The sequence below is a fragment of the Solanum pennellii genome, chromosome 3 (assembly GCF_001406875.1).
Source record: "Solanum pennellii chromosome 3, SPENNV200".
Taxonomy (NCBI): domain Eukaryota; kingdom Viridiplantae; phylum Streptophyta; class Magnoliopsida; order Solanales; family Solanaceae; genus Solanum; species Solanum pennellii.
In genome coordinates, this window is record NC_028639.1 from 15,678,163 (window position 1) to 15,690,025 (window position 11,863).

Genomic DNA, 11,863 nt, shown 5'->3' on the forward strand with positions numbered 1-11,863 from the left:
GTATCAGATTTTATGCAAAGGAATATGGAATTGAATAGCCTTACATACCTTATTTTCTGGCCAATACCACTATCATGATTCAGCCTTCCTTTTTGGGTGCTAATCTACAACATAAGTCATGATTAAGCTAACGTAGAAGCTAATCACATTAAGGACCTTTAAAATAGTAGCTAAAATATTTGGCAGAAAGCAGGACATAAAACCCTTAAACAACAGGTGAACCACCACACCCTTCCTGTACACATTAATACATCTTCATACATCCTCTCCCAAGATACCCAAGCTTCCCTCAACAACAATAATCATAAGGCAGCCACTATTAATATCAAATCTTTCAGCATAATAGGAGAATATTGACTTTGGATTCTTGATAAATATATACAAAATTCTCCACTCCAAACATATATTCACAGATAGGAAAACAAATAGGTTGTAATCTTACCTTAATTCTGGAAATTTATCCTCTAAACTTGAACTTCAAGAATTCAAACTCTCCTTCAAACTTTTACTTGAAAATGAGACAATACTCAAGACCCTAAGGTGTTTTTGGGCTGCTTGTTAAAGCAAAGAGAGAACAAGAAAGAAACAGAAGGAATCTTAAAATTTTGCATGTTTAAAATGGAGAAAAAGACTTAATCTTTATCCTTTTAAAAGGGAGGTGCTATGGCCGACTTTCTTGGCCAATTTTGGGCCACATATTCTTAAGTAGGTGACACATCTACTTTTCCTTTTAACTTGGCACTTTTTGGACTTAAGATTATTGGGCCTCGGCTGTCCATTTTCCCTTTGTTCTTTTATTCAACTTGGTCCAGATTAATGCAAGTAGGTGGTACACACTATGCCCAATTACATGGTAAAAAAAGTCTTAGTAGGTGATATACCTACTTAGTTTCACTTGGGCTTTATCCATAATGGGCCAATTGGCAGATTTGGCTACTGGCTTTCTTTAATTTTTTAAATTTCATGTAATTGTTTTGGGCTGCAAGTGAGCCCATTAATATAAGACTAAATCTGGTCCACCAAACATGGTCCGTTTAACTATATTATTGCTCAAGTAGGTGATGTAGCTGGTAGATCAATTAAGCCAAGCAAGTAGCTCAATTATTTTATTTAAATTTCTGAATGTTAATCCCTTTTCTTAAACATAGCACTTAACTTTCAACTTTAAGCTCAATTACTACCTTACTATATTTACTTAAATACTTTTCATCAGAGTTAACTTGCAATGCACATGCTAAAACGTGCAAGGCATTGCATTACCTTCCTAGCTGGTTTAAACCAACACTAATCATATAACAAATATGATCCCTTACCTACACTATAACTCAATGTCAAGTATAACATGAATAGAACTAGCATATACATAATACATGTCGTTACACATTTGAGGTTTCAAATCTATGGTTTAGTATTTGATGTATGGGTTTTGGTATTTTGGGCTTAGTGTTTTAGGTTTATGATTTAGGGTTAGGGTTATGGATAAGGTTTGGTTTTTTTTAGGTTTTATGTTTTTGGGTTTAGAGTTTAGGATTTGTGGTTTAATATCAATGGTTTAGTATTTAATGTTTGGGCTATGGTCTTTTGGTCTCAGGGTTTAGGGTTTATGGTAGGGTTAGGGTTAGGGTTAGGGTTTAGGTAGTTTTTAGATTTTAAAGTTTGGGGTTAAGTATTTGAGTTGTAATATCTATAATTTAGTGTTTAATATTAGGGTTTTGGTATTTTGAGCTTTGGGTTTAGGTTTTAGGGTTTAAAATTTAGGGTTAGGGTTAGGGTTTAGGTATTTTTTTAAGTATTAGGCTTTGGGGTTTATGATTTTTTGTTTAAAATCTATGGTTTAGTGTTCAATGTTTGGATTTTGGTATTTTGGGGTTGGGGTTTTGGGTTAATAGTTTAGGGTTAGGGTTTAGGTGTATTTTTGGTTTTAAGGTTTGTGGTTTAGGATTTGAGGTTTAAAATCTATCGTTTAGTGTTTAATGTTTGGGTTTTCAAATATTAGACTAAGGTTTTTTTTGGACTTAGGGTTTAGGGTTTAGGGTAAGGGTTAGGGTTAAGGTGTAGGTTTGTTTTAGATTTTATGGTTCAGCGTTAGTATTTGAGTTTAAAATCTATGGTTTAGTATTTAATTTTTGGGTTTGGGTATTTTGGGCTTAGTGTTTCGAGTCTATAGTTTAAGGTTAGGGTTAGGATTAAGGTTAAGGTTACGTTGTTTTTTTAGGTTTTTGGATTTAGGGTTTAGGATTTGAGGTTTAATATCAACGATTTAGTGTTCAATATTTGGGTTTTGTTTATTGGGCTTGGGGTTTAGGGTTTATGGTAGGGTTAGTGTAAATGTCAGGTTAGGGTTAGGGTTTAGGTTGTTTTTTAGGTTTTAGGGTTTGGGGTTTAGGATTAGATTTATAATATCTACGGTTTAGTGTTTAATGTTTGGGTTTTGGTATTTTGCGCTTGGTGTTTTGGGTTAATGGTTTAGGGTTAGGGGTAGGATTAATGTTAGGTTTTAGGTTTTTTTAGGTTTTAGGGTTTGTGGTTTAGGATTTGAGAATTAAAATTTATGGTTTAGTATTCAATTATTGGGTTTTCGTATTTTGGATATTGGGTTTTTTTTTGGTCTTAGGGTTTAGGGTTTAGGGTTAGGGTTAGAATTAGGGCTAGGGTGTAGGTATTTTATAAGGTTTTATGGTTCATGGTTTAGAATTTGAGGTTTAAAATCTATGGTTTAGTATTTAATGTTTGGATTTTTGTATTTTGGGCTTTAGGTTTCGGGTTTATGGTTTAGGTTTAAGGTTAGGGTTAGGGTTAGGGTTAGGGTTAGGGTTTGGATTAATGTTAGGGTTAGGGTTAGGGTTTGGGTTTAAGTTATTTTTTAGGTTTTAGGGTTTGGGATTAAGGATTTGAGTTGTAATATCTATGGTTTAGTGTTTAATATTAGGGTTTTGGTATTTTATTTAATTAACTCCCCTTGGAGGGGTAGGGGATGAGCAGCACCCACAGGCCTTAACATAAATAATAGCAAAACTACTAGGAGGGGGACATAAACCTAACTTCCGATCCTATGGTTGTTCAAAGTCAACTCCCCAAAAAGGAAAGTCAACTCATCCCCTTACAAAAAATGAAACCAAGAAACTAAGCACCTAAAAGAGAGGAATCCTCTTAATACAAAGTAACTGACTCTCCCTTTACAACTCAATAATTAAAATCTAATCCTATTCAAAAGAGATATACAATTTAATATAGCTAGGTTGAAAAGGATGAATCTCTACTCAAGCAGATTCTTTGATTCTCTTAAACTTATTTTTTCTGAAATTTGTAAGTTCCTGCAGGTCCATTTGAAAATGTTCTCTTACTTCCTTTGGCATATGTTGGCTTCTAAAGTATATCTGAGGGCAGGTGAGTTTTTGACTGTGTTTTTCTAGAGTGACAGCTACGAAGTTGACTCTCTATATTTGTGTCTACATCTGAAATCTTGTGTTTGTCTTATGAGTGTCTGCAACTTCTGTACTTGTGTATGTATGTTCCATGGAGGATTGTTTTTTTTATGATCCAGTCCAATACTAAATGTGAGTCTAACTCCAGTAGAATGTTTCTGTGTCTCATGTCATGCCCAATATAGCTGCTTCCAGTTCAGCTTGATTTTTTGTCCCTTCTCCCAATGGTGCTGCAAATGCAACTAATAATTCCCCTTCCTTGTTTTTTCAGAATGCCCCCAGCTCCTATTCTGCCTGGGTTACTCAATTCACTTCCATCACTGTTGAGTTTCACCCATATTTTTGGTGGTCTTTTCCAAATAACAAGAGTAACAATTTTTCATGAATGCATTTCTCCCCCATTTGAATTAGATACTTCCAGTTTGAAGGACATCAAATGTGGGGGAAAGTTGTTTGCATAATCTTGTAGTTGTCTTTGAAGATGACATACTTTACGCTGCAATTGTTGGACTATTTCCGCCCATACTTATTGGCACACATGTTCTTCCATAGATTTCAGCAAATAAAAATTGGTGTAGCTTGGAGTAGCAGCTGTGTGTTGTATTTTTGTATCTAGTTGACCACCTTTGCATTATAAGGTGGGTGACAGTGTTGTGATCTGGAGATATTCCCACCATTGTTGCAAAATGACTCCAAATGTATGTGACAAAGTGTCCATTGTTAAAGGTATGATGTATGGTATCCAAGCCTGGCCTGTTACAACCAAAAAATTAAGTGGCTTGATGCCAAAGCCTGGTAGTCTTCGTTAGTTTGGATTTTACCTTTTAAAACTCTCCATAAAAGAAAAGAAGTTTTAAAAGGAACACTTTTATAACAAAATGAATGAGTTAAAATAGTTGTGTTTCTCTTCTCTCTAATGGAATTCCATGCAGATGAACATATGAATTTTCCTACCGTACATGGCTTCTAAATAGCTTGATCTGGAATGCCCTGCTGGATGTGTGTATCAATATCTAGAATGCTGGCTAGTTGGCTTTGAGGATCCTGTTGTAGCAGCGGATTCTTATTCCACTGACCATTAATCCAAAAAATCTTATATAGTCGCATTGTTGAATCTATTAATATCATTAGGCAGTGTAACAAGAGGTTCTATTCCAAGCCAGTTGTCCCACCAAAAAGAACATGTGCCTGAGTGGATCTTCCATTGAATGTTTTCTTCCACTTTGTGTTTGTTATGCATACGGTGTTTCCATGTAAGAGATTATCCAATATACCATTTCTTACTAATAGGGTTGCTTCTCTTGCAATATTAAGCCTTCAAGAAATCTCCCCATAAAGTTTGTTTAGATCTTAAAATCAACCAATGCTTGTATTGGAAAGCATTGCTCACATCTTGTAGATTACTGAAGCCAATGCCTCCTTCTTCAAAGGGAAACTTAAATTCTTCTAGGAAGACCAATTGTATTTTTTCTTATTGGCTCTCCATCCCAAAATGAAGTAAGCCATGAAGCATTGAATCTCTTTAAGGACAGTGTTTGGTGGTGTGATAAAATCTAGATAGTATGTTAATAGGGAGGGATTGAAGGACATGCTTGACGAAAATAGCTCTACCTCCATAACTCAAAATTTTAGTATACCATCCTGTAATTCTGTTAAGCACCTTACTAATATCTCTGAGAAATAGATGATTCTAGGCCTGCCAACAAATGAAGGGCAACCTAGGTAAGTAATAAGACCCTCCTTCTATTTGAAACTAGAAACTCTTTCGATTCCATCTCTATTGTTGTTGAATGCATTAGAGTGAATCATAAAATGACTTTTGTCCTTGTTCACCATTTGGCCTGAGACTTCCTCATAAGACTTCAGGGTTTGCATAATAAGCTTTAGAGTCTTGTGTCTTTCTGAAGCAAAGAGAATAATGTCATCTGCAAAACTAAGATGGTTCACTTGGGGCCTCCCTATTCCATTATGAAACCATGGTATTCTGGATGAGTATGGAGTCTATTAAGGGTTCTTGAAAAAATTTCGGCACCTAAAATAAATAGGGCAGGAGATAGTGGATCACCTTGTTTGAGACCTCTAGTTGAATGAAAATAGCCATGTCTCTTGCCATTAACAATAATAGAGTACCAATTCTTAGTCTTGATGCTCCATACCATGTCAATGAAGATTTCATTAAATCCCATTCTTCTAAAAACTAGGCAAATATAGGACAAGGAGACCCTATCATATACCTTGGCCATATATAGCTTGATGATTACATTACACCCAATATTGGGTTTTCTAATCTTATGAATAATTTCCTGAGCTAAAATGATATTTTAAGAGATACTCCTTCCCTTTACAAGCCAGATTGGTTAAGAGAAACCAAAGAAGGAAGAATAGCTCCTAGTATAGAGCTTATCAACATAGAGATAATCTTTCCAGTGAAGTTACTCAAACTGATACATCTAAACTCTATCAACTTGTTAGGGTTGTTCACTTTTGGCAAAAGAAAAATGCAGGAATTAGAGAAATACTTTGATATCATATTCCCACTGAAAAAAGCATTAATTAATCCGATCAAATATTTTTTTATTATATTTTAGAATTTCTAAAAAAAATGCCTATTCATCCCATTTGGACCTGCTACTGAATCAGGATTCATAAAAAATACAGTCTCTTTCAACTCCTCCATAGTAGGAATAGTAGTAAGGTTGATATTTTATTTATGAGTAATTATTCTGGGAACGCAGTCCAGATCTTCTTCATCAATAAATTTATTCTCTTTTATGAAAATGTTTTTGAAATGCTCACAGGTAGCTTCAGCAATACTGCCATCTCCTTTTATCCACTCCCCATCATCACTGGTAATCCTGTGAGTAAAAAATCTACTTCTTCCTACTCTTATCAAGGAATCAAAGTATTTTGTGTTGGCATCACCATCTTGGAACCAATGAAGTTGGGTTTTCTATTTTATAATGGAATCTTCAATTATTAGGAACTTAGTGTATTCTGCATTCAATTCATGAAGAGACGCTCGATTGGTCTCAGCGTTATCCTGATTACTATTTTCCTTAGCCTGTTTGACCTTCTCCTCAAACTCCTTGACTTTGACAAAGATATGTCATAATTCACTCCCTGACCAGGAATTAAGGGTGTTGGATAGCCTTTTAAATTTTTAATGGAATTTCCACATGTTTTTACCTTGCATGGGCCTTTCCGAGCAAGTTTTGACAGTGTCCAGGAAACTAGGTTGATCAGCCCAACAATTGAGAAAATTAAAATAATTGATATGCTTTTCATCAACGATGTTTATTTTCATCAGTTAAGGGCAGGGATCTGACCCTACAGAAGGTAAATGTTTAATTGTGGTATGAGGCATTTTTTCAAACAAAGTATCATTGAAAAAAGCGGTCCAACCTCTTCCTAATTCGGTTATGTATGACTCTCGTATTATACCAAGTAAATTTCTTCCCGCTGAAACCCAAGTGTAGAAACCCACAAGCTTCAATAACAGAAATGAACTAAAGACTCTTTTTCATATTATATGGAACCCCTCTAGCTTTTCATCAATGGAAGTAATAACATTAGAATCACCTTCTAAACACCATGGTCTACTATTTTGAGAAGCATGATATAACACTCTATCCCATAATGACCTTCTGAGATGATCCTTTCACTTTTGCAGACACAAAAGTTGTGAAAAAATTGGTGCTAACTTCAACTTGCTTTATCTCACATGTGATTTGCTGCTCATCCTCCTAAAGTATTACACGGTCAATTTCATAGTCCTAAAATAGCAAAATTTTACCATTGTAATTACTCACAGCATGATCCATAGCTAATTTGGTTTTTGAAACATTGAACAGGAATACTATCCGAGAAAGGTTCCAAAACAACAATGATGGCTTAATGATGTATTTTCATTAACATTTTTATTCTTTCTATTACCCCTTCAGTGTTGATCCCCCTCACATTCCAAATAAATGTACTAATCATTAGGACCATTTGGAGGTGAAGAGTCTAGTATTTGGTCTGCCTGCAGTGACAATGTTCACATCTTGATGCATGAAATGAAATTTTCCATGTTATAACCCCCTTGGAGATAATCCCTGATTTCTAGTCACCTGTTGAATTTCATCTCCCTGATTTTGATTATCATGAGGACTGAAATCTTTAATTAGAGATTCACAAATCTCGTCATCATCTTCCATACACTGTAAAGATTGATTATCCCCATGAAGCTCATCTTCAGAGTTTTCAACTTCATATTCATCAATAATAGGCACTTGGTTAACTTTATTATTTAATGAAATGTTTATCCGGAGGAATTGTAGGTGGTGGTGGTGTCATATATTGTGTATGTAGAGGAATAATATCCATAGCTTGTTGATCATCAACCATAATAAAATTTTTGCAGACCTCTCCCTCTTTATTTTGTTCCCCTGCTGTTCTTTCTCCTTTTGAGCATTTTGTCTCTTTTTTGCTGCTTTTCTCATTTTCTTACTAGTTTTATTCTAGCTCTTTGGAGTGTTTTATTGGTTTCTACTGCTTGCTTTGTCCCTCATATCCCTTGCCATCTATCCTTTATTTTGAATATTTTATTTTCTTCCCTCTGTCTGTTGGTTGCTTTTGCCATTTCAATCCTTTTTTTTTGAATTTGCTTTTGTTTGATTTTGCTGCAGTTGGTGATTTCGCTGTGTTGTTTCAGTAGTTGCAAAGGTCTAAGGTCAGGACTATGGTAAATGTTGATACCCTTATTGAAGAACATGATCAAGATTCGCCCCTATGGACACCCCTTCCCGCAAGTTAGTGTGTTTCTCTTGACTTCCCCTATCCATCCCTCCTTCAACTTTATCATCACAATTTACAACATTATTATTGTTTCTATTTTTTACTGCCAATGTTATGTCTATGCTAGTTCGGTTCATGTGATACTTGACATAGACTTATAGTGTAGGTGAAGACACCTAGTTTGACCTTTTGAGTTGCTTGATGTGTACAAGAAGGTGCATCACCTACTTAACCAATGAGTGGCTGAAAATGGAACCTAAAAAAAAGGAGGTTCTAGAGAATACTTTTGTGGTCAATAAAGATCTATACATATAAAATATGAGCATATATTCTTCACCTGTTTTAACACATAAAAATAAAAATTTAACTCCATATCTCTCTCTCTCTCTCTCTCTTTTCTCTCAAAGATTAAACCAGCAGCAATAATGTTTTCCAGGGTTCTTGAAGAAAACCTTATATATGCAAACCAAGGTAAGAGTTAAAACTCATGGATTTAGATTAATTCTCCCATGGATGATTAGGAAAACATGGTATTCATGCTCTAATATAACTACAAAGGTAGACTATTTCCAGCAGCTACCGCTTACTTCCTTAGTTATTAAAATACATTGCTTTCTTCTTTGGTTCAAGTGATAAGGGAAGCAAAAGTTCTAAAAGAATTCAAGTTATAAAGAGAAGTTGCAGAAATTGAGGTAACGTGACTTCTCCATTTTTGTCTTACTTATGTATGTGTTAGAGTGAGGAATCAGTGGTGTGCTTTCATGAAGAACTCAAGGGGGTGGTGAGTTCAATACTTGGTTGTATGATAAATAATATTTGGGGCTGTTCTATGTATATTAGTTTTGGCACAGCTTAGTTGATCTTGGGAAAAGGATGTATAACGTATGATGGATAGAGAATGAGGGTGTGGTGATACACCTTATGTTAAGGGTTGTATGGGCTCATTATCAGTCAAAGTTAACTACTGCTTTACAAGGCTCACAGTGTGATAGATGCTAATTTTAGTTTACCATGACTTAAATTGTAGATTAAAACCAAAAAGGGAAGGCTGAATCATGATAGTATATCTGTCCGAGGATAAGGTATGTTATGTAAGGCCATTCGAATCTATATCCCTTTGGCATGAAATCTGACACCTGCAATTAATATCAATGAAGTGAATCTTATAAGTTCTATTCGTATAAAAGGAAACATAGTGGCAACATACTATCTCAAAATAGCTAACAATATTTTCCCCCTCTCCGTAGTGCATAGAACTATTTCATTATCTTTCCACTATTTTATACTTGTGTTATTATACCCCATGTGTTGGTATAGAAATCGTAATTGCAAAAGCAAGTATGTGAATCCTCCTCATTGTTGTTTGAAGTCAATTATGTCATTAATCTCTTAAAGTAATGAGTTGATGTAACATAGCTCCTTATGTCATTGTTATTTCCTTGAAGTATGATTTTCATGTCTTATATTAGTGGTTGGTATCTTCATAACTCCAAAATGATTATGACCACCAAAAAAATCTCAAAAGAGTTATGAACTGAGAAACAACAATCTCAAAGATTAAAGAATCTAAGTGAAGAAATCTATATAATTACGGGTGGCCGCCAAGGGGCGAAAGCCTAGCATGGGCCGATCCTTATTTGTATAGAAGGGTAGCAGCTAATGGCAGAAAGCCTAGCATGGGACGATCCCAAGTTGTGTAATTATGAGGACCGCATCCCATGTGTTAATACGCCTAGCATGGGTCATCCTCCTCTACCGTTGATGAGCTGGTCAATTGTATCACATTCCATACAAAGATTATAACACACAGAATAGTATAGAAAAGAATGTAACTTACTTGATCCCACAAGTGTAAGAAAAAATGGTCTTTTCTCCTAATTTATGCCCTCATATGTTGCTATTTGATTTCATTTGAGCTCTCGATAACATATGTGATTGCGTTACATATTCAATTTTTTTTTACTGACGTCCCTCGCAGGGGACACTGCATTTCATGCTCCAGGCACATGTATTCCAGCTAGTAGACCTCCTTAGTAGGAGCACACGAAACTCTGCTACTTTTGGGTGAGCTCCAAGTTGATATTGAGCTTTATTGAGTCTTTGGTAAATTCATTTTGGTATTGTATCACAGTTAAGGGTAAGGCGGGGTATATCCCGACCTACTCTAGTCTTTTATCTTTTAGAGGCTTTGTAGATGTATATACATGGTTCAGTTGCGTATTAAGGAGTGGTGGCCTCAACAGCCATGTTTTGTATATAACTTTTGGACCTACTTGTGTTTTCTTGTATTGCTGCATTCTAGGTGACTTATCACAATTGTTATAGTTATATGCAGAGTAAGAACAGGTTACAGGTTGGTTCTCTCGGGCCTTTAGGGCATCGGGTTCCTTTCCATCTTATTGGTTTTTGAGGCATGACAAAAGTGGTATCAGAGCATGTCATCCTAGGGAGTCTACAAAGTTGTGTCTGTGTAGAGTCTTATATATGGATGTGTTGTGCACCACATCTATAAACAGCAGCCTACAAGACATGTAGAAGTTGTCTCATTTCTTGCATTTCATCGATCGTGTGATAGAACCAGTGTTGTAGGTGAATCATATCTAATTTCTCAATTGTTTCATTATAGCAAAGATGTCGGTTACGATAAGGAGTAAAGTACAGGTAAACGAGTATATGTGGCTGCCACAAAAGGGACCACCCAACCACCATTAAGTCAAGCTGTTCAAAATGGGGCTCAAGATGAGTCTCTATCGGAGACTTCCCCGACGCCTCCATCTCCTGAAGTAGAGATGAACCTCAGGAACCCCCTATCAATGCTATTGAAAAAAATTTTATGAATGCAGTCCAATTATTGACTCGTATAGTTGTTGGTCATGGCCAAAGGCAAGAAGGTCCAGTTGCAGGTACTAGTAGTGCAGATAGATCAACTGGAACACGGATATGTAATTTTCTTAACTTGGACCCTCCATCATTTACAAGGTCTGATCCTAATGAAGATCCGCAAGACTTTATAGATCAAATCAAACTCACTTTGGATATTATGCATGTAAGTGGCAAAGAAGCACTTGAGTTAGTTGCATATAAATTAAAGGGTGTGGCTATATTGTTGTATGAAGCGTGGAAGCAATCTAGGGGAATAAATTCACCTTTAGCTACATGGAAAGAGTTCAAAATGGCATTCCTTAATCATTATCTGCCATTGGTGATCGAAGAGGCCCGTGCGGATCAGTTCTTCAATCTCCACCAAGGAAATATGAGTGTGAGAGAGTATAGTCTCAAATTTAATTCCTTGGCCAGGTATGCTACTAATGTGTTAGATACTATGGAGGATAGAGTTCATCGATTTGTGGATAGATTAGATTCTTATCAAGTTAGAGACTGTACAATTGATTCGTTGAATAAAGATATGGATATAGAAAGGATGCATTAGTATGTGCAAAAGATGGAGGATCAAAGGCAAAGAAGAAGGACGCAAGAGTCAAAAACATGGAATTCTAAGAGGGCCTGATCCATGGGGCAGTTTACACCATCCCAAGGTGAGTTTAGGCCTTGGTTCTCTAATAGACAACATAGGCCATCATCTTTCTACTCTACAGCTAGTGCTTCACTACGGTTCCAAGCGTTTAGGGGTAATCAGTTTTGGCAAATAAGTAAAAGCCAAG